This window comes from Mesoplodon bidens (genome assembly GCF_964165515.1).
Source record: "Mesoplodon bidens genome assembly, chromosome: 1".
In the NCBI taxonomy this organism is placed as follows: Eukaryota; Metazoa; Chordata; class Mammalia; order Artiodactyla; family Ziphiidae; genus Mesoplodon; species Mesoplodon bidens.
In genome coordinates this window covers 38,305,490-38,329,357 of record NC_138176.1, presented here as the reverse complement: position 1 = coordinate 38,329,357, position 23,868 = coordinate 38,305,490, and the positions used below count along the sequence as shown (strand labels likewise).

General features: G+C 39.1%; 1 long non-coding RNA gene across 1 annotated transcript; it reads left to right on the top strand.

Annotated features, from left to right (window-relative positions):
• Window positions 1-213: 213 nt before the first annotated feature.
• On the top strand, window positions 214-23,818 carry LOC308626620. The gene is made up of 3 exons (XR_014017282.1): window positions 214-518; window positions 2,400-2,545; window positions 23,459-23,818. It is a non-coding gene; the product is annotated as an uncharacterized lncRNA (long non-coding RNA).
• Window positions 23,819-23,868: the final 50 nt, after the last annotated feature.

The window sequence follows — 23,868 nt, the reverse complement described above, 5'->3', positions numbered from 1 at the left end:
AACAGGGAAAATCAATAGGACAAAGTGACTGATTAGATAGGGAGTGAAAGAGATACGAGAAGCATGTGTGTCTCCAGCCGGGAGGATGGTGATCATTAACAGAGAGAGGAGTTAAGAGGTAGCAGTTGGTGAACTATTCAATATATGACACATGGAGCTTGAGATGGGAGTGAAATACCCAGCAGACTGTTGGAAATTTAGGTCAGGGGCCAAGGGAAAAGGTCAAAGTTAGAGATAAGGCTTGAAAATCTTCAGAGCGAGAGAGCTGGGATGAAACCAGAGCAGAAGGACAAGGCCTGGACCTCGGGGAATGCTCGCAATGTCTAGTGGGGGAGATAGGAAAGATGCACAGCTGACTGCTAAGCGGGATGGAGCGAGTGCCTCATGAGTCACATAAGTGTGATAACCATTCGGAGGCAGGAGAGAGGTGTACACCAGCAGAGCGGAAACATTCTCTTTCAAGAGAAGAATGAGTGATAATGAGCAGGACCTACTCCCAGCAGGACCAGACGGCTTCTGTAAGTCATTTGAAGGGATGCATGGTTCCAGCTAGACAGCTCACCTGCTAACATCAGAAACACAGGGAAGGCTGATTAGACTTTATTTGCAAAAAAAACAATCAGCCAGCTTTGTCTGGGGCTGATTTACCCTTTTTGACTCTCTATGTTGATCTTCTTAATGGAGTAATTAGCAAGTTTCTGCTTCACCTTTATTCATTTTTGATAAATTCAGAAAGTGCAAATTGAAGCAAGTATTTCATGAGGATAAAGCCAATCCAAATACATAAGGCATCAAGGTAAAAGAACAATGGTCAAATGCCCTTTTAGTTTCTGTGCTAAAGTAGATCTTAATTGTTACACAAATTAACACATACTGGGTACTATTGTATCAGTCTTTTTCAGCAGAGACATTTATACATTCATATGAATTAGTTCTCTTGATTATAGTCGATGACCCGATAGCATCATTAAGTGAAGGAAATACAATTCCTCCCAACCACTGGAAGAACCACTCAAAGAGTTTCTAGCAATATAAATAGTAGCCATTGGTTCTATTTTATTTCAGTAGACTGAAGAGTGGAAAAACACGAAGTGAAAAAAAAGGCTACCTTGGTTTTTATACGTTTATAAAAAGGAGCCATGAGTCTGCCAGCAAACGGCTTGCCAGTTGCTTTAAGTGTTTCCAACCAATCTGAAGTTTAGTTGAAAGCAGTGTATCTTGTAAGCAGACACATCAACAGTAACCTTCTGGTCTATATCTGCTCCAAGTGCTCTGTTCCAGAAACACTACGTGTAGGAACCGGTATGTTAATAGGCTTTCCAAATGGCTCAGCACCCTAAAATTTAAGAATCGTGTCCTAGGTATCCTAGGGAGACCCAAGGATAGTTGGGAAGGTGCCCCAGTGGACAGGACCCAGACCTCCCCTTTTCCTTTTCTCCTTCTTTAAGCAGAGCAGCTCTCCTCTATGACTTTATTGTGTTGGGCTTCCAATCCATTCCATTCATCAAGCCAGAAATCTAAGAGTCGTCCCTTACCTCCCACATCAATCCATCTGCAAGTCCTGTCAATGAACTCATCAAAATCTAGCTCAAAATCTGCCTCACTTTTCTCCATCTGCATTGCCAACACCCTAATCCTGCTTGCTGCCTTCTCTTGCCTACTCCTGTCATAGCATCCTAACCCATCTACTTGTTTTTGCTCTAAGCCTCTGCCAGTCCATTCTCATGAGAACACCAAGAATTTTTTTTCTCAAAACTTAAATTTGATCACATTGCCTCGCAGCTTATAATTTATCTATGGCTCCCAAAGCACCAATCTGGGCTCCTCTGACCATGGCCCATAAGTGTGTCATACCCCTGCCTATCCCTGCATCATCTTGTGCCACATTCCCCATGTCTGTTTTTTTTCTTAGCATCAAGCCAAGGACATAGAGTCTTTACATCTGTTCTTCCTCCTGCCTGGAAAGCTCTTCATCATTTTTTGTTTGTTTGTTTGTTTGTTTTTTGTTTTATTGCAAAGACCTCAACTTAAATATCACCTCCCCAGAGGTCTTCTAAGACCATTCTATTTAAACTCAATCTCCTCCATTATTCTCCATCTTAGCACTTTCTTTCTCCTTCATAATTTTTATCTCAACTTGAGGTTTTTGTTGCTGTTTGCTTTCATTTTGTTTGGCCCTAAACTAAAAACTCAATGAGAATAGAAACCATGCCCATCGTGTTCACCACTGCGCCTCTGGTACCTAGCATGGTGCTTGGCATATATCAGGAACTCAGTTATTGGATGAATGAATGGTTAAAAGGTTTCGAAGTTTTCAAGGTGTGGAGTCCCTGAGATAGACAAGTTAGACATTTTGGTTGGGGTGAGAGTGTGCATTTAGAAATTAAATTCCATTCCAGAGTTATACTGGTGACCGGTGATCTGAAATTCTCAAGCCCATGCTCTTCCAGCCTAGTGGAGCTAGATCGCGTTATTGTTGGGAAACTTCTATGAAGCTAAAAGGTTGTTTTGCCCCTTATGAAGAGAGATGTGTTCCTGTTTATCTGTAAGTACAAATTGATCACAATAAGACATAAGAATTTGAGCTCTTTGGGGGAGAATGCCAACTGATTATACAGCATGCATTATTAATACTTGTTATGGTTATATTAAAACTCATATGAATCTCATGTAATCTCATTTTAAAAGTATAGGATTTGGGCCAAGAACATTATGACTATCTAGTTTGGCATTAGCATCATCTGGAGAGGGTCGAAGGCAGGATCACTGAAGTAGATTTGACTGCTTGCTAACAGCACATTGTATTTCCCATCACTGATGGAGGGGAACGTGGAAGAGGAGGGGGCTGGTATCGTGCTGGGAGGGGTGGAATGGATGAGGATGATGAGAACTAGCTCTAAGCTCCCTTCCAACTGCTTCCGATTCTTCAATTCCAGCTGAGCCAATTCAGCCTAACTTAGCAGTTATTGAGGACCTTCTGAGCACCAGGAACTGAGCTGAGAGCATGCCGTGAACAATTTAGACATCCACTCTGCCCTAACAGAATCTGGAGATGGTCAGTGAGAGGTGAACACGACTTGGTAAAACCAGATGGTGACATCAGTCAGCACTTGGCTGTCCTCTTGGAATGTCAGTTTGGCACAAGAATTAGCCACGTGTAGTGAACAATCAAAAAAATAGCACTTTCTTAAATGGTATAAAATATTTCTAGCCCCCATATTAAAAAAAATGATCACTGGACATGTTGGAAATGGCCCCAGAATTTGAAGTCCCAACTGGCTTCACTTAAATGTTCCTTCATCCCCTCATTTGTTTGAGTTCTTTAGCAATACCTACATGTTTATTGTATTTCCTGTGTGATATTGAGCCATTTTTTTCTTAATTTAATAGTAAAATCCATATGCACTTCTCTTATTAGATTTATGAAATAATGGAATGTCTGACTTGCCCAGAATTTCTTGATATGTAAGCCTGCAGCTGTTTTCCAATACCCTGTTGTGTTCATAGTTACTTACTCAAATTTGATAGAACCATCATGGTGCTGATTTGTAACTCATGGCAGTGGCCAGAGCATCTTTTATTTTCTCATTAGCCCCTCTGCAATAATCATCATTTTCCACATTAGGTACTACATTCATTGTTAGTATAAATCATACTCTTCTAAATTGTCTCAACACCAACATTGCCAAGTAGCTGGTTCATTTCGCACCTACCTTTTATTTAAGTTGACAATAGTTGTCTCACTAGTTGTAAGACATTTCCTCCACTTTTTTCAGCTATTTTATGACTTAGAGTAAAAAATACAGATTATGTGATGATGTTGGGCAACTCATTAACTTCTCTGGGCCTGTTATTTAATCTGTAGAATTAGAGGATTTAATTAGGTTAGAGGTTAAGCTACTGGACAATGAGGCAAATTTAGCTCTCAGATGAGCTTGGAATGGCCTTCACAGCATTGAGATAATTCATTGGCAGCTCTCTAAAATTGGGAGATTTCCCATGAAACTCCAGATTTATGGCTTCTCTTTGAAAGATCAACATCTGAATTCCCTTGACAAATCTGGCCCCAGAGACTCCTTGCCTCCATCTCACATCCTTCTCTCATTCACTAGTGACAGGGGAGGAAGACACAGCTAGCCCCTCGCATTTCTCTTCTGATAGCACCTGAAGATGGTTACACCGCATGCCCTGTTCCTGCTGAAAGATAACAGGAGACTCAGAAAAGCCAGACTCAGAAAGGGAAGCTCTCTTAATGGCCTAGAAAATTCCTTGAGGAAGGAGAAAAACAGCGACCTCACCTATACCGTAGCCTTTGGCCACTGTTCATGTTGTGGTCTTGCATTGCTCAATATTTATTATGGTTTGGGTTAATACATTTGTTTAAAAAAATTTGGGGAGAGGGGTGGGGTGGAGGACAAGGTGATTTATCTTGACTCCTTGCCCTTCCTAGTTCTGTGAATCCACCTTCCTTAAAACAGTTCTTTCTGTTTGGTAACTTTAGGAGAAGGTGTGTGTGTGTTGAGAGGAGCAGGTCTTGTTTTGGGTTTAAAAAAAAAAAAAGAAGAGAGAAGAAAATTCTAGCCTGAGCTTATTGGGAGAGAGTGGTCTTTAAATTAGACACCTGCTCTTCACTTAATTGCAGACCCCAACTGACCCATTTTATTTATTTATCTGTCTGGCCCCTCTAGGCATCTGAGTTTCCACTAGGTAATCTCTAAATCCTCTTCCATCTTAACAAACCTAAACGTTTTAAAGATATTCTTTCAAAGGGGGAGAGCCTCTGCAGGCAGGTATATCCCTTCCTCCCTCTCCTGACAGAATATCACCAGTCTAAACACAAAGATACAACCCTTGTCTGGGTTCCATTAAATCCCCAGAAAAATCCCTAGCACATAGAAGGCACTTAGTAAATATTTGTGGAATGAAGTATTCAGGGTTAGCAATTACCTTTGGAAAGGATCTATGGTGATTAACAGAGCAAATTAGTGTTTAAGAGAGCCCAGACAATCACCTTAATGGCAATATCATTATATTTTATGTTACTCAGTAGAGAGGGATAACCAGCCTAAAATGCTTTGGTTTAAGTATTTTGTTGTTTCGTAAACTCCCTATTAACATGTCCTGGGTATAAATACAGTCAGGCTTTTAGATTTAAATTTTATTTCTAAAGAAGGGTAGGTGTATATTCCAGGCAGTAGTGAAGAAAAACAGCAAGCCTGAGTCTTAAAGGAATAAGGATTTGCCTCCTTAACTAAGATAGGCTTAGAAAAAAGCACTTCATGAAAATCAGGTGTCTGAACGGAGCCAGGGCAGGGATAGGTGGCAGAACGCTGCCCCCTTGTGTTTAGTATTAGAACTTACAACCTAAGTGCCCACACAGATATGGAGAAAAACTAGGGTTACCAGAGAGGGAAGGGGGACGAGCAAGATAGGGGTAGAAGATTAAGAGATACAAACCTCAATGGACAAAGTAAATAAGCAACAAGGATATACTGTACAGCACAGGGAAATATAGCCATTATTTTGTAATAATTTTAAGTGGAGTATAATCTATAAAAATACTGAATCACTATGTTGATCACCTGAAACCAATACTGTAAATCAGCTGTACTTCAATTAAATTAATTAATTAACTAACAGTTCAATCTGGAAAGCTAAAAGAAAAGAATGCTGCAGTATTTGGAAAAGTACACGTAAATAATCTTCTCAGAGGAAGAGATTGAGAAAACTGCCTCATTTGACTTCAGTATAAACTAGCAATCCTAACCTACCAGCCGGCAGCGCTGGATGGAGAGCTAAGATTTTAGACATTTAAAATTACTTTAAAAACCCACCAACATAGAGGAAAACATAGGCAGAACACTCTATGACATAAATCACAGCAAGATCCTTTTTGACCCACCTCCTAGAGAAATGGAAATAAAGACAAAAATAAACACATGGGACCTAATGAAACTTAAAAGCTTTTGCACAGCAAAGGAAACCATAAACAAGACCAAAAGACAACCCTCAGAATGGGAGAAAATATTTGCAAATGAAGCAACTGACAAAGGATTAATCTCCAAAATTTATAAGCAGCTCATGCAGCTCAATAACAAAAAAACAAACAACCCAATCCAAAAATGGGCAGAAGACCTAAATAGACATTTCTCCACAGAAGATATACAGACTGCCAACAAACACATGAAAGGATGCTCAACATCTTTACTCATTAGAAAAATGCAAATCAAAACTACAATGAGATATCATCTCACACCAGTCAGAATGGCCATCATCAAAAAATCTACAAACAATAAATGCTGGAGAGGGTGTGGAAAAAAAGGAACACTCTTGCACTGCTGGTGGGAATGTGAATTGGTACAGCCACTATGGAGAACGGTATGGAGGTTCCTTAAAAAACTACAAATAGAACTACCATATGACCCAGCAATCCCACTACTGGGCATATACCCTGAGAAAACCATAATTCAAAAAGAGACATGTACCAAAATGTTCATAGCAGCCCTATTTACAATAGCCCGGAGATGGAAACAAGCTAAGTGTCCATCATCGGATGAATGGGTAAAGAAGATGTGGCACATATATACAATGGAATATTATTCAGCCATAAAAAGAAATGAAATTGAGCTCTTTGTAATGAGGTGGATGGACCTAGAGTCTGTCATACAGAGTGAAGTAAGTCAGAAAGAGAAAGACAAATACTGTATGCTGACACATATATATGGAATTTAAGAAAAAAAATGTCATGAAGAACATAGGGGTAAGACAGGAATACAGACACAGACCTACTAGAGAATGGACTTGAGGATATGGAGAGGGGGAAGGGTAAGCTGTGACAAAGTGAAAGAGCGGCATGGACATATATACACTACCAAACGTAAGGTAGATAGCTAGTGGGAAGCAGCCGCATAGCACAGGGAGATCAGCTCAGTGCTTTGTGACCGCCTGGAGGGGTGGGATAGGGAGGGTGGGAGGGAGACGCAAAAGGGAGGGGATATGGGAACATATGTATATGTATAACTCATTAAATTTGTTATAAAGCAAAAAAAAAAAAAAAAAAAAAACCCACCAACAAACACATATTGAACATCTAGATGGAAGTCATTGGAATGGAGGTGGTGTATAAGGTCATGGAGTTCCAAGGAAGAATTCCACACTCCTAAATTTGGACGGTGCTTTGTAGGGTTTAATTGCTCCTACGTCTCTGCAATACAGGGAGCTTTGTGCCCACGACACCCTTCCTTCAAAGCCTTACCATCCTAAACCCCATGCCTCAAGACTGTCAAAGAGTTGATACCACTTTACCTTGTCTGTTATTGAGAACTAGTCTAATATTGATAACAATACCTAACATTTTATGGAATATATACATTTGCCATGCACTGTTCTATGTGTTTTGCATACATGCAGTCATTCACTGCATAATGACCCAGCGAGGGGAATATTATTAGTATTGTCTCATTTTACAAGTGAGTAACCAAGCCACGGAAAGATTACTCTGTTACGAGGTACCCACTGGTAAGCTGGGGAGGCTGACCACTCACTCTGTCATGCTGTCTCTCGATGACCATAGCTAGCCGGAGGGCCTCCAAAAATTGTTCTGCAGGTTGTTCATTGTTCAACGTTGCTGCCCAAGGGAGCTTGGGAACAGTAATCCAATCCCCACTCAGCTTGCCAAACTGTAGGCCTGCAGGGCTGCATCTGTCCAGAGAGGTCTTTACCTAATTAGCACAAAGGTGCTGGGAGCCAAGTACTGAATTGAATGCTTTGTATTACCTCATTTCATCCATTTGTCCCCAAGCCTCTGCCCATTCTGTTTTCAAGACTCCAGTGCTTCCTACACATGCAAAGATCTCTGTATTGCTTATGTTTTAAGAACTTTAGGGCACATGAATCATTTGTAGACCTACCTATGAACACTACTTACTTGCTTTGATTTTTGTCTGTCAAAAGATGCTCCAGGTGTTAACTGCTTGGGCAGCTTTAATTAAGCAACTAGGTCAACTAGGGGAGAATGCACAACTTTTTTTTTTTTTTTTTTTTTTTTTTTTTTGCAGTATGTGGGCCTCTCACTGTTGTGGCCTCTCCCGTTGCGGAGCACAGGCTCCGGACCGCGCAGGCCCAGCGGCCATGGCTCACGGGTCCAGCCGCTCCGCGACATGTGGGATCCTCCCGGACCGGGGCACGAACCCGTGTCCCCTGCATCGGCAGGCGGACTCTCAACCACTGCGCCACCAGGGAAGCCCAGAATGCACAACTTTGAAATAAGCTGTTAATAATTTAAAGCATAAACTATTTTAAACCTATATTTTCTGCATCTTTAGTAGCGATATTTGTATCCAGTAATTAACTCATTTTGCATACAATGAACGCTTCTTTTTTTGTTTGGTTGGTTGGGTTTTTGGTTTTTTGGTGTTTTTGACTGCTGGGCTATTTGGTAATGAGAATTCAATAAAGAATAAAATTATTGTTACCCTAAATAAACTCCTAGTCAAATAAAGGAGAAATATAGGAAATGGAACTCACTTATTTGTCATTATATATTTAAGGGTTATTATACATCAAATTCTCTTGGGCACTAAAGATACAAAGAAGCTCTGAACTGTTATCACCAGACAGGACAAATGCTTCTCATACTAAAATATATTTCAGTCAAGTCAAAGTTACCTCACCTAACTAAACTAAATAAACTAGGAGTATCTAGTACAGAGATCACTTACTTGAAAGTGCTGTAATTTCCTCACAGAATCTTCTCGGACCACTCTCTCTGATGATAGTCTCAGGAAGATACTCAAAATGGAATTGCTTTTTAAACTGTTAAAATTCTTGAGAAGCCCTGAGCTTAATGACACTGACTACCTTAAAGAGAATAACATTTTTATGCATAATATAAACACCGAAGAGTATGAATCTTTAAGTCCTCAAAATTAGTAACAATTAGCATAGTGCTTCCCAGATTACAGTGCATTTTCACAGTCATTTTTCATTTGATACTCATAAAACCCCACAAGGAAGGTTTTAATTTACTTTCATCTCTTTCTAGAGGATTAAGCAAGACCACTGAGATTTGTCCATGATCCTTTAGGTAATAGGCGGAGCCAGGTCTATAAATCAAACCAAGTATCTAGATTTCACAATGACATTACAAAATCCCCTATAGTATTTTGTTATTCCAGTCTTGACTGGGGTATTATTATTTACTGCCAGCTAAATAAAAAGATTCAAGCTACAATAATTCAGTATGAAATCGATATTTTAAAAACACATCTGAAAAGTAATCTCTACTTACCCAGAAGCCACTGTTGCTTATAACAGCATGTAATGGCCAGATCCACGACATATTGTATGCTGTAGTGTCAAAGCAACCATAATGGCTGATTCATTAGGACTCATTTGGCTTTGCAGTGAAAGCAGTTCTTGAATTGATATAATTTTACAGTGTAATTTAGTTAATTTCACTAACTAGTATTGGGACAGACCAGGAACTTCCCAAGAAAGTAATGCCATCTAGAGGTAAAATCAGGCAGATGACATATACCTGCAACAAATTGCAAATAAAATATATAGAATAGTTTATTTAACCGTAAAAAGGGACCAGGGCTCGAACCCGTGTCCCCTACATTGGCAGGCGGATTCTTAACCACTGCACCACCAGGAAAGTCCTACATACTTTAATTTAAAAATACTTTATTGCTAAAAGATGTTAACCATCATTGGAACTTTCAGTTATTTGTAATTTTTTGCTGGTGGAGGGCCTGGCCTATATGCTGAAGGCTGCTGACTGATCAGGGTGGTAGTTTCTGAAGGCTGGGGTGGCTGCGGCAGTTTCTTAAAATAAGACAACTGTGAGTTTGCCACATCAATTGACTCTTCTTTTCATGAACGATTTTCTCTGCAACATGCACTGCTGTTTGATAGCATTTTACCCACAGTAGAACGTCTTTCCAAATTGAAGTTAATAATCTCAAACCCTGCCACTGCTTTGTCCACTACGTTTATGTACTATTCTAAATCCTTTGTTGTCATTTCAACAGTCTTCACAGCATGGTCACCAGGAGTAGATTCCATCTCAAGAAATCACTTTCTTTACTCATCCATGAGAAGCAACTCCTCATCTGCAAAAGTTTTATCATGAGATTGCAGCAATTGAGTCACATCTTCAGGCTCCACTTCTGATTCTAGTTCTCTTGTTATCTCCACTACATCTGCAGTTACTTCCTCTGCTGGAGTGCTGAAGCCCTCAAAGGCATCCATGAGGGCTGGAATCAACTTCTTCCAAATTCCTGTTAATGTTGATATATCTTGGCCTATTCCCATAAGAATGTCCTTAATGGCATCTAGAATGGTGAATTCTTTCCAGAAGGCTTTCAGTTGACCTTGCCCACATCCATCAGAGGAATTACTATGGCAGCTGTAGCCTTATGGATTGTGTTTCTTCAATAATAAGATAGTTGAAATGACTCATTGATCCCTGGGCTGCAGAATGGATGTTGTGTTATCAGCCATTAAAACAATATTAATCTCGTTGTATATCTCCATCAGAGCTCTTAGGTGACCCGGTGTTTTGTCAATGAGCAGTAATATTTTGAAAGGAATCTCTTTTTCTGAAGCAGTAGTTCTTAACCGTGGGCTTAAAATATTTAGTAAACTATGCTGTAAGCACACATGCCATCATCCAGGCTTGCTGTTTCATTTATAGAGCACAGGCAGCGTAGATTTAGCATAGTTCTTAAGGGCTCCAGGATTTTGTAATGGTAAATGAGCATTGGCTTTAACTTATTGTGTGATGAGCTGCATTAGCCCATAACAGGATAGTCAGCCTGTCCTTTGAAGCTTTGAAGCGAGGCATTGGCTTCTCCTCTCTAGCTATGAAAGTCCTAGCTGACATCTTCTTGCAACAGAAGGCTGTTTTATCTACATTGAAAATCTGTTGTTTAGTGTAGTCACCTTCATTCATTATCATAGCTAGATCTTCTAGGTAATTTGCTGCAGCTTCTACATCACGCTTGCTGCTTCACCTTGCCTGTCCAACTTGGGGAGGCAGCTTTTCCCCTTAAGCCTCATGAACCAAAACCCCCGCTAGCTCCAAACTTTTCTTCTGCAGCTTCCTTACCTTTCTCAGCCTTTGTAGAATTGAAGAGAATTAGGGCCTTGCTCTGGATTAGGCTTTGGCCTACGGGAATGTTGTGGCTGGTTTGATCTTCTATCCAGACCACTAAAACTTTCTCCGTATCAGTAATTAGGCTGTTTTACTTTCTTATCATTCCTGTGTTCACTGGAGTAACACTTTTAACTTCCTTCAAGAACTTTTCCTGGGAGGGAGGAGAGATAAATTCGGAGATTGGGACTGACATATTCACATTACTATATAAAAAATAGATAAACTAATAAGGACTTACTGTATAGCACAAGGACCTCTACTCAATACACTGTAATAGCCTATATGGGAAAAGAATCTAAAAAAAAAAAAAAAAAGAGGGGATATACATATATGTATAACTGATTCACTTTGCTGTACACCTGAAACTAACACAGCATTTTAAATCAACTATATGCCAATAAAAATTTTTTAAAAAACCAAAACTTTTCCTTTGCATTCACAGCTTGCCTGACTGGAGCAAGAGGCCTAGCTTTCAACCTATGTAGTTTTTAACATGCCTCCCTCATTAAGCTTAATTATTTCTAGCTTTTGATTTAAAGTGAGAGACGTGCATTTCTTGGGAATTCCCTAGCGGTCTAGTGGTTAGGACTCCACGCTTTCACTGCCGTGGCCTGGATTAAATCCCTGGTCGGGGAACTAAAATCCTGCAAGCTGCACAGTGGAAAAAATGAAGTGAGAGGTGTGCATCCTTCCTTTCACTTAGAGGCCATTGTAAGGTTATAAATTGGCCTAATTTCAATATTGTGTCTCAGGGAACAGGGAGGCCCAAGGAGAGGGAGAGAGATGGAGAATGGCCAGTCAGTAAAGCTGTCAGAACACACACAACATTTACTGATAAAGTTCTTGGTTGGTGCCCCCAAACAATGACAATGGTATCAAAGATCAGTGACCACAGATCACCATAACAAACATAATAATAATAAAAATGTTTGAAGTATTGTGAGAATTACCAAAATGTGACACAGAGACATCAAATGAGCAAATTCTGTTGGAAAAATGGCACCAATAGTACTTGCTCGTTGCAAGGTTGACACAAAACTTCAGTTCTTAAAAAATACAACGTCTGTGAAGTGCAATAAAGTGAAGCACAACAAAAGGAGGCATGCCTGTATTCTGCCAACTGGAGAAGGGCATCACACTTCACAGTGGGGGCCAAGGCAGCGTGGGGCAGTGCAGGAAGCCTCCTGGAGAAGTTGGCTTCAGATCTGGAGTTTGATGGAAACCAACACACTGTGCAGAAAACTCAGCTTAAATTTAAACACGCTGGGCTTCCCTGGTGGCGCAGTGGTTGAGAGTCCGCCTGCCGATGCAAGGGACACGGGTTCGTGCCCCGGGCCGGGAAGATCCCACATGCCGCAGAGCGGCTGGGCCCGTGAGCCATGGCCGCTGAGCCTGCGTGTCCGGAGCCTGTGCTCCGCAGTGAGAGAGGCCACGATAGTGAGAGGCCCGCGTACCGCAAAAAATAAATAAATAAAAAGAAAAAATTTAAACACGCTGCCATGAAGCCCAACCGGTGCAGCACTGTGCGTCTCGTTGCTGCCTGTTCTAGCAGTGAGATCCAGGCGCTAATATTCTGAAAGGCAGCTCTCACCTATGGGCACTAGACAAATAGCTGGAAGTGAACTCTCACACTCTGTTGTGACTGAGAGCGGAGGGCAGCTCTTTCATAACCTTATCTTGAACTTCATGTTTATTATTTCCACGCATATTTTTATATGTCTAATATATAAGTATGCATCCATAACTAATATATGTTATTCAAATGATATATTTCCATGAGTACCTATAAATGCAAATGAATAGGAAAAAATTGGCAATGTATGTACCGAACTGACACCAGTGCTTACTTCTGGGGAGACAGGAAGAGTGGAAATAGGTAAGAGTAAAGTGGGACTCTCATTTGATGTGTTACTGAGTTATTACATGGAGATTGTGTTAGCAAAACAGCAAAACAAAGAAAATCAGCAAAACAAAGAATCAGCAAAAACAAAGAAACATGGTTTATTATGTTTAAATCAGCAAAACAAAGAAACATGGTTTATTATTTTTTTAATTTATTTTAAAGTGTAGTTGATTTACAATGCTGTATTAGTTTCTGGTGTACAGCAAAGTGATTCAGTTATACATATATGTAATTGTTTGCATGTGCTCATCCCAAACTCCCAATCCATCCCTCCCCAACCCCCACCTTGTCAACCACAAGTCTAGTCTCTATGTCTGTGATTCTGCTTCTGTTTCATAGGTAAGTTCATTTATGTTGTATTTTAGATTCCACGTATAAATGATATCATATGGTATTTGTCTTTCTCCTTCTGGCTTACTTCACTTAGTATGATAATCTCTAGGTCCATCCATGTTATAGCACAGGAAACTATATCCAATATCTTGTAATAACCTATAATAGAAAAGACTGAAAAAGTATATATGTGTGTGACTGAATCACTTTGCTGTACACTTGAAGTAACACAACATTTAGATCAACTATACTTCAATTTTAAAAACACAAAAAGGCTGAGGAAAGTCTAGCTGGAGGAAACATTCCATTGTTCAAGATTTACTGAGTACCTACTATGTGCCAGACCCTGTGCTAAACTCTTAGAATCTTGTTTTTTTTTTTCTTTTTTTTTTTTTGTATGCGGGCCTCTCACTGTTGTGGCCTCTCCCGTTGCGGAGTACAGGCTCCGGACGCGCAGGCCCAACGGCCATGGCTCACGGGCCCAGCCTCTCCGCGGCATGTGGGATCTTCCTGGACCGGGGCACGAACCCGTGTCCCCTGCATCGGCAGGCAGACTCCCAACCGCTGCGCCACCAGGGAAGCCCCTCAACTCTTAGAATCTTTAAGATTTTACCAAGATATGGACTTTTGGGTCATTAATAGCTGAGGTCAGCAGAGAAATGCTGGACTTTGCATTTTGCCTCCACACAGTTTTCTATTCTTTTCTTAATCTTTCCTGAGGAGGAAAATGAATTGTCTCAGTGTGGGAATGTGTGCCAGCAATAAGTCTCCAGAGACCCAGAAAATGAAGTAAATGTCCTAACAAGGAGACAGAATAAGTGAGCTGGAAGGGGAGGGGAGGTGAGAATCCTACGGGTACCTGCCTCTTACATTCATTCTCCTAAACAGCTGCACACATCTTCAGTGTCATGATTTCTGAGTTAGCATCCCTAACCAATTCTGTGCTCCCCTAAGGACAGAGGAAAAGAGGGTCAATTATGTCCCCTCAAACTTCAAAGCTGCAAAACTTTAAGAAAGTTCAAATGGTCCACTTCTGCCAGTAATGCACAGTGCCAATATAGTCCTGCCATCTGTTTTAAATTCTAAGTGCAGCAACTGCTACATGTCTTAAATAAATATTCAAACCAGCTGCCAAGACAAAATTTGGTTAATGGCATATTTTTAAAGTATCTAATTCCGAGTGTGATATGGAACAGAAGTATGAAGTTTTTTAAAAGGCTGGAAAGCCTTTTCCAAGTAGAATGGAATGCAAAGGTCAATTATATGCTTATTTTGTTTCTCTACTAAAACCAGAAAAGTTTGCCCTTCCTAATCATGCCAGCTGACTTTTTGAGTCAGTGTGTGTTATTAATCGCCGTCATAACCCTGACTTAATTTAAACACAAAAATGTGGTGCGGTCGTGTGATTGGAATGTTCTTTATAGTCCCTGCCTTTGGGGGATTAAAATACTAGCTTTAACTTTTTTTTTGAAAGAGTGGTCCTCATTCCCCAAATCAGTTCCTTCAGAAAAGTGAAGATTATTGAAAATAAAGTATTGAGGGAAAAGAAACAAAAAAGAGAGAGAAATAATCACTATGCAGTGTTGATTCTGGAAGCAGAATATGTGCCTCAAAGTCTTGACAAACAACCCTGCTCGGTGGGCCGGGTGGGTAGCCAGCCATTAGAACAGCCAGCTGAGATTTTTAAGAACAAAGAGTCTTGGCTCAAGTGATGTGATTGGTCCAAATGTCAAAATCATTTGGGGATTTTGTATACCCCCTGTTGACTCTTTGTTTAAGTGCTACAAGGAAGCTCTAGGAGGTCATAATTATGTGAAATACAACAATTAGTAAAAGCTTTCTTTGAATAGAGTTTTAAAAAAATTTTTTAATTGTTTTTTATTGAAGTACAGTTGATTTACAGCATCATGTTCATTTCAGGTGTACAGCACAGTGATTCGGTTGTACACGTAAATGTTTATATATATATTTTTTCAGATTCTTTTCCCTTATAGGTTATTGCAAAATATTGAGTAGAGTTCCCTGTGCTATATACTGTTGGTTAACTATTTTATGTATAGTAGTGTGTATATGTTAATCCCAACCTCCTAATTTATCTCTCTCCCCACCCTCCTTTTCCCTTTGGTAACCATAAATTTGTTTTCTATATCTGTGAGTCTCTTTTTGTTTTGGAAATAAGTTCATTTGTATCTTTTTTTTAAGAGTTTTTAACATAATATAAATGTTTATTAATGATAAGATATAATAGCAATCTATGAACACATATTGAAAGTCATGAAACAGCTGTATAGACGTAGATGTAGATATATGTATATACCTTTGCAGTGAAATGATTCATATACCTTAAGCTTTCAGAATGATGGAACTTTCAGAATAATAGAGTGTATACAAAGCAAAAACAAAAAGTGGGCTTTTTTCCTTTATATTTTCACTTCATCATCACCTCCTTAAGTGGGAAAAAAAAACGTCCTTTAGTTTTAGATAAATTAAATGACCCCGGGGAGAACATTTTTAGCAATTACACAGTAAGAGTGAAGAAAATATGTTTATTTTAATGATCTTTAATTTAATATAGTACAGGTTTTTCAAAATAACAGTGTTTCAGGATATGCTGGAAATTAATACACCTAAATACCTAGGTGAATAATATACCTAAATAATTAGGTATATTAATAAATCTACCTAAATACCTAGGTGAATAAGTGTCTTGCAGTCATCGGGAATTTAGAGTAACTCCTCTTCCTGAGCCTGAAGAATTTATTTTTATTATTATTATTATTATTATTTTTTTTTTTTTTTTAATTTTACTACCTTTGTATTTTATTTTATTTATTTATTTATTTATTTTTTGCGGTACACGGGCCTCACACCGTTGTGGCCTCTCCCATTGCGGAGCACAGGCTCCGGACGCGCAGGCTCAGCGGCCATGGCTCACGAGCCTAGCCACTCCGCGGCATGTGGGATCTTCCCAGACCGGGGCACGAACCCATGTCCCCTGCATCGGCAGGTGGACTCTCAACCACTGCGCCACCAGGGAAGCCCTATTATTATTATTTTTAATTAATTAATTAATTAATTTTTGACTGCATTGGGTCCTGGTTCCTGCACACGGGGTTTATCTAGTTGTGACGAGCTGGGGCTACTCTTTGTTGTGGTGCACGTGTTTCTCATTGCAGTGGCTTCTCTTGTTGCGGAGCACGGGCTGTAGGCTTGCGGGCTTCAGTAGTTGTGGCACGCTGGCTCTAGAGTGCAGGCTCAGTAGTCGTGTTGCATGGGCTTAGTTGCTCCGCAGCATATGGGATCTTCCCGGACCAGGGCTTGAACCTATGTCCCCTACATTGGCAGGCGGATTCTTAACCACTGCGCCACCAGGGAAGCCCAAGACATGGAATCTTTAAGTTTCTGTGCAAATTGTCCTTAAAGTTTCCGGTGTATTTGCAGAGCACTTCAAAAATGCAAAGTGTTTATTTAGTAACCAGAGATGACAGCAGTAGTAAGTGCAGGCTGACCTTATGAAGATGTCTTTTGTTGCTTCCATACTTGGAGAGAGACTAGTGGCTCATCTGAGATGAACCTCAGACAATCTTAAGCAGAGTAACTGCCCAGCTAAGAGATTCCTTCTTCCCTGCAAACTAAATTCAGAACACCAAAAGAGGTATCAGAAAAATGTGGGAATGGAACAGAAGTTGAAAACCAAGCTATAAAACTGTGCTGTTTGTGTCTATTGTTTTGAAGGGTGTCAGTCATTATGTAGTGGCCATGGTTGATTAATGTCCATGTGGTGCCATCATTTTTAACAGAGACAGCAGTTGGGTTTATTTAATCAGTAGTTGATCATCGAACAATGTTGCTTTCCTGCAATTGGTTGTGACCTGCCAGAGAATCAGGAAGGTTTATTTAAATGTGGATATGATTTTTAATGTTAGTAGTAATATAACCTTTAAGACAGTGATTCTCAAATTTTAGGTTTTTAAGGATTATTTGAGAAGATCTTTTTTCATGCATTCTGGGACCCCAATCTTAGAGATTCAGATACAGATGGTCCAGGGAGAGGTCCCCAAATAGTTGTGTTAAATAAACTCTCCAGGTTATTCTGAGGCATGTTGGCCTATACCACAATGTAAGATATTCTGTATCCTGAGCATCTCCTTCTGTTAAAGCCATCTGACATCTGAGACGCTATGAGTATTTAAGCAATTTAACTCTGCGCTAAGTTAGTGAGAACATAGGATTCCCTTTGAAAAAGAAAACTGTCTTTGACCTACATCATTTCTAAGGACAAAAAAAAAATTGAACAGGAATAAAAATAACTCAATAAAGAACTCTTCTTCTATCTTTGAGGATGACAGTGGATTTAGAAGACATGCTCTTCCTAATAAAAATCATAATCAAGACAAAATGATAGGTCATTTAAATTTAATTAACTATTGAAAAGAGGTTTATTTGCTAATACTAAAAATTGCATAACCACTAAAAATTTAAAATCTAATGAGAAACACTTAAAAACCAAATACCATAATTTCTATATACTCTTTCAAAATTTAAGAATTGAAAGATTAATTAAAAATCACATCAAGATGAACTGTTTCATGAGAAGAATAAATTTTCAAAAGTAATATCAGAGCTCAGAAATATAAGTTATTGACTAAAATAGAAATTATTTCAAATTATAATAGAGAAAATTGGTACAGAAGTCAATAATTATTCCATTTTGCAAAAATAATTTTGCCATGGGTCTTCACAATAAGCTAGTATTTTGTAGACTCAAGTATTTCTTCTTGGACAAGATGAAATACAGATTATTTTAACTGCACAGAAGTTTAGTCAATAAACTTTTTGTTTTTTGTCTGTTTTATAAGCACTCTAGTATGTGCAAGTCTAGCATCAATGCTTGTGTAGAGTGTGGTGGAAGTGTGACTAAAGAAGAAAGAGAGAAGGCCAGGCGGGGGAATGTTAATATTAACCAAATAACAGAGAAGGAAGGCCCTTGAGCTAGGACCTCAGACCAGCCAATGTGAAATATTGAGCCTGGGTATGAAGAAATTTCAATGAGATGAATAATAGGAGTGATAGTTACACAGTCAGACATTGTGTCTATATACAATCCCTTTTGGAAAATGGAAGCAAATATCTGGATCATTTGGACTCAAAGAAGCCTTGATTTTTCCCAAAAGGCCATTTCAAGATTCTTGATGATTGGTATCATGGGCATGCCCCTTTACCTCTCCAAACCTCAGTCTTTTCTGTAAAATGGAGACAGGAATCCCCACCATGTTCATTTGCTGGGTAGATTAAAGGAGGTTATGTACACGGAATGCCAAGCACATGAAAGGCTTAATCCCTCAGACCTGTCACTGTTATGAGCTCTTTTCCGCGTAAACACCATTTATTCTCATGTGATAACTTTATAAAGGGCAGGCTCAATGCCCAATTCTTAGAATCACAGAAATGCAGGTTTGGAAGAATGTTAAAGGTCTTCTCTGTCCCAAGCCCTCCCTCTTCATCTGGTGCCAGGTCAGAACCTGTGAGAATTCAAGAGAATTTAAAGCAGGCTAATAGGTTGGCTCCTTCCTAACTGATATTCCCTAAACAGTTGTTCACATTTATTTAGGAATTTAAAAATTAGAATAAAAGCAAAAAGTTTAATTTCTGCTTCTCATACTTGGTAACCTTACTTTGGGCAAAGCTTTTAGCATAGTTTTGCAACTTACCAATTGAATGATCGAAACTGATTTCCCCTGAGTTGAAATGTAACACCCCATCATTGCTTCCAAATTCTCCTTTGCAGCACTGGATCAATAAGTAAAAGCTGACATTAAAACATGAGCTTTAATTAACTAATTAATCGATAGTTAACATTATATAATGAGTTGATAAATCTTAAAGTTTGCATGCCATTGTGTTTGGAACTTGCGTGGGATCCGAAAACGAGACTCAGTTTGACGTTTTCTTTTTAAAGCAAATCTTAATGTCATATACCCTTTTAAAAAGGTTAATTTCTTATATCCAAGGGTGGTTATATCTTGGTAGTATCTTTCTCGATGGCCACTAAAATAGATTATGCCACAGGTAAAATGGTCCTTAAGGTTCCCTGAGGCCAAGCTTTGTAATGGACAGGGATTCCTCCAGCTTGATTTTGCTGAGGCAGTCATCATGGTTAATTAACGACCACAGTCATGACTGACATGGACAGCTGAGGCCAGGCATGGAATGTAGAAACACAGGCTAAAGGACAGGAAGAATTGCATAATTAACTAAATGTTCAGGGCAGAGTCAACAAAACAGTTGTTCTTGACAACCAACCCATTTTCTCTGCATTTGCTGAAAACTGTGTGGGTAGGATCCACAGATAATTGGCTCCCTTCTCCATTTCATTTTGCCTGTCTAAACATTGCATAAATAATTACTTGATAAATTCAATGTTGATGTTGGCACGTGAACAGACAGACAAGTGTGACTGCTTCTTTCAAAATTTATAAATCCAATATAAATAGTAATCAAACCCCAAAGGAGAGTGCTTAAAAATATTCCTGTTTAACATTCACAATCCCATTTAACTTGCCTAATTTTAACCCACACACTTGTGGAGCTTAATACAGAAACACTCTTGGCCTACATTTAAAATAATGTAACATTTGACAAACTGTTCAAGTACTGAGTTTAAAAATACACTCTGCATAAATTATGATTCTCATATAAACTCCAGATGCATTACTTGCAGGATTAACTTGGGGTTTCTCTCTTCCTCAATGCACCATGTATACACACTCACACAAGTAAGCAAACACAAGAAAAATGCTAGAAAACATAGTCTGAGAACATACCATGAAAAAATATTTAATAAGTCAGGGTAAGTAAACTTGAGTAGTCAATGGAAAACAATTATTTTAAAATTTAAGTTTTCTTTAAAATTACAATTTAAGTATCTCTTAAAGGTACACAAGAAGACATAGACCACCTGCCTCACTCTGGAACTAAAATAGACAATTCATTAGCCACATTATGGCAGCCAAATGGCATGAATTCTTTAGATGCTGGACCTGGTTAAAATAGCAACAGCAAATTTCGTGAACAGAGTGAAGGGAAGGAAGAGAAGAGAGAAGAAAAAGTCTAATATAAAAAAGTCCAATTCTTTCTAGTTGTTTTCAATCTAAGCGAAAATTAAAACTCTTCTTAAGCTATAACTGCAAAAAGTAAAAAGGAAATCCATTAGTTTAAAAAAAAAAGAAAACTTAGACAACTGGGGCTGAGGCTGCTGGCATTTATTTTTGCTGGCATTTATTATTTATTATTGTAACCACATCAACTCTGCCATACATATTTGACTAAATGCACTTGGTTGTTGTGTCTAAAAATGTTCAAGGAATATACAGGAGAAAGAAGGTAGAAAATCAAATACAATGAGTAGAATATTTTACAAAACTGAAAATGACACCAGTTAGGTTAAAATAAAGAATATCCAATTAACATACCTAATTTCACTTTTGTGCTGTATTTAAAGGATTTTTTCAACCTTCAGATTTAAGTTATTTTTGAAAAGTAGCTTTACTGAAATATAATTCACATACCATTTAATTAATTCAGTGGTTTCCAGTTGAGTTGTGCAATCATCACTTCAATCAATGTTAGAACATTTTCATCATCAAAAAAGAAGCCTCATAACTATTAGCAGTAAGTCCTCATTTCTTCCAAACCCCCAGCCCTGGGAAACCACTAATCGAATTTCTCTCTTTGCCTATTCTAGACATTTTATATAAGTGGAATCATTTCGCTCTATTATCACTCTGAAGCCAGATTAATTCTAGTTTCACTTTACTTGACACTCTTTGATGGCTTCACACTGACTACAGAAACATCTTTTACACGGAATACGAGTCCTTCCATAATCTGTTTTCTTCTCTCCCTGGTTTCGCTCCCACTAACCACACTCCGGCTGAAGCAAATGGTGTCCCGGACAAGCCAGGCTGTTTCTTTTCTCAGTGCTTCTCTCATCCTGCTCTCTCTGCTTGGGCAGCCTTCCCCTCCTGCTCTACTCAGTGGTCTCTACTTGTTGGTTAAGACTCTGTGAAAACTTTTCTTGCACCCTCCTCCAGGAGAGGGGACCAATGCCTCCTTCAAGGGCTGTTTTCTACCCTCAGTTGTGAGACTTTGTATAGGACCTGGTCCACGGCTACTCCTAAAACTGCATTTCCCACCACTCTGCCTGTTGTTTACTCCAGGCAGACTGGCCTCCTTACAGGTCTTCACAACTTCCATTCTCATTTTCCAGGAGTAAAAGTATTTTCCCCAGGTATTTCCAGTGTGTTCTCAGCTTTATTCACCTCTGCTCCAAAGTCACCTCCTAAGAGAGATTGTCTTGAGCACTCTAACCAAAGAAGTTTCAATCCCCTTTTCATTTTCTAAACAAAATTACCTCCTTCTGAGGCCCCTCTACCTTACTTTTTTTCTTTGTAGTACTGATGTAACATTATGTAATTAGCAATGTATCTGTCTTCCCTTCCAGAATGTAAGGTCTGTGAGGATGGGTCTGTTTTGTTCACTGCTGTATTTGTGAATGAATGAATGAATGACACCTGTGACACTTAATTATATGTGTTGGTTTAAGACTTCTGTCTTCCCCACACTGGACAGCAGGGGTTGTATCCTATTCCTCCTAGTTTACTCAGTGCTCCTTCCTGGCACAAAATAACTTCTTAATATTCCTTGTATGACTGAATGATGTCAAGTATAAATTACCTGTAACAATGGTTCCCAACAAAGGGACTCTGAATCCATGTAAATATGTAATATGGAAGAGTACATAAGCTGAAGAATACAAGTAAATCTTTCCACTAGTCCTTTATCTGAAACTCTTGAGACCACTTCTGTTTTAAGATTCAGACTTGTTCCCTACTTTTTATTTTTTAGAAGATGTTGGGGGGTAGGAGTTTATTAATTAATTAATTTTTGCTGTGTTGGGTCTTCGTTTCTGTGCGAGGGCTTTCTCTAGTTGTGGCAAGCAGGGGCCACTCTTCATCGCGGTGCGCGGGCCTCTCACTATCGCGGCCTCTCTTGTTGCGGAGCACAGGCTCCAGATGCACAGGCTCAGTAGTTGTGGCTCACGGGCCCAGTTGCTCCGCGGCATGTGGGATCCTCCCAGACCAGGGCTCGAACCCATGTCCCCTGCACTGGCAGGCAGATTCTCAACCACTGCGCCACCAGGGAAGCCCTTGCTCCCTACTTAATTAACACCTCTGGTAGGGTCTCGGGCAGACCCTGTAATCAAACACATTAATGGCTTTGCAACAAAACATGTGAAGAGCCCTCCGAAGAATGATAAATAATGCTCAAATCAACTTTTTCTGTCGTGAATTTTTCTGTCAAGAGAAATGTTAAGAGTTTGGGATTTTGGAAGTGTGGATATGGGGCTGTAGATGTGTACTAGCATATGCAGATCTGTGTGATGTTTTATGCTAAAATGGATTTCCCACATTCCAGTTTAGAAATCACTGATTTAATGCATTAATTTAAAAACATCTATTTTTTTCCCAGCATAGCTAGCATTAATGTAGCTTCTACTATGTGTTAGCCCTTGTGCTAAGCTTTTTAAATACCTAGGTAAAAACTACTATTTGCCCCATTTTATGAGTGAGAAAATTAGGGTTTAGAGAGAGGGTTAGCAGCTTGTCCACAAAGCTTGTCAAAAGCTGAGCTGGATCAAAACTGCAGCTGTCTCAGAACCAAAAGTCATGTTCTGGACCACCTGGTCACCCTGACTTCATGGAGTTCAAGATAAAAATTCTTTAGTCTTGCCAAGTTTCTTCATGATGTTGAGCCAAAGGAAAGTTTCTATAATTCAAGTGAATGTAAAAAAATTCCTCAGGCTACAACTCCCTCATTAAAAAAAAAAAAAAAAATGCTGGCTATAAGTAACCAACATTTAACTGATATTTGTATAACGGAGTAATTTATCTCCTCAGCTAAACCAATGTTTTAAACATTTGTAATGAGAGATCAAGTAATTCCAGATAATTAAAAAATTATGTAGTCACACTAACTTGCCCTGATTTTATTTTTTGCAGAACCATGATCCAAGGAGTGCTATTCCCTAACAGATGAGAGTAGGAATGGCAGAAGAGAACAATCTAAAAAAGGTACTATCACAGAGGATATGTGGATTTTCACACTTACCTTTTTCAAGAGCATCTTAATTGCTTGAATTTTTTAAAGCCAGGCGGAAGTTGATCAAATATAATTGTGATGACCAAATTTTGGAACTCTTTCAGAATAACAAAATATAGTAGTGATCTTTTGGAATAAGGAGTTAGTTGTATAAGAACAATAAAGCTACATTAAAAAAAATAAAACAAATCCCTGCGTAGGGCTACAACTTCAACTGAAGATACAGTGTTTTGGACCTTACCATGCTTATGTGAAATCTTCAAGTTATGAAATGTAGAGTAGCAAAAGTACAACACATATTCATTTTATG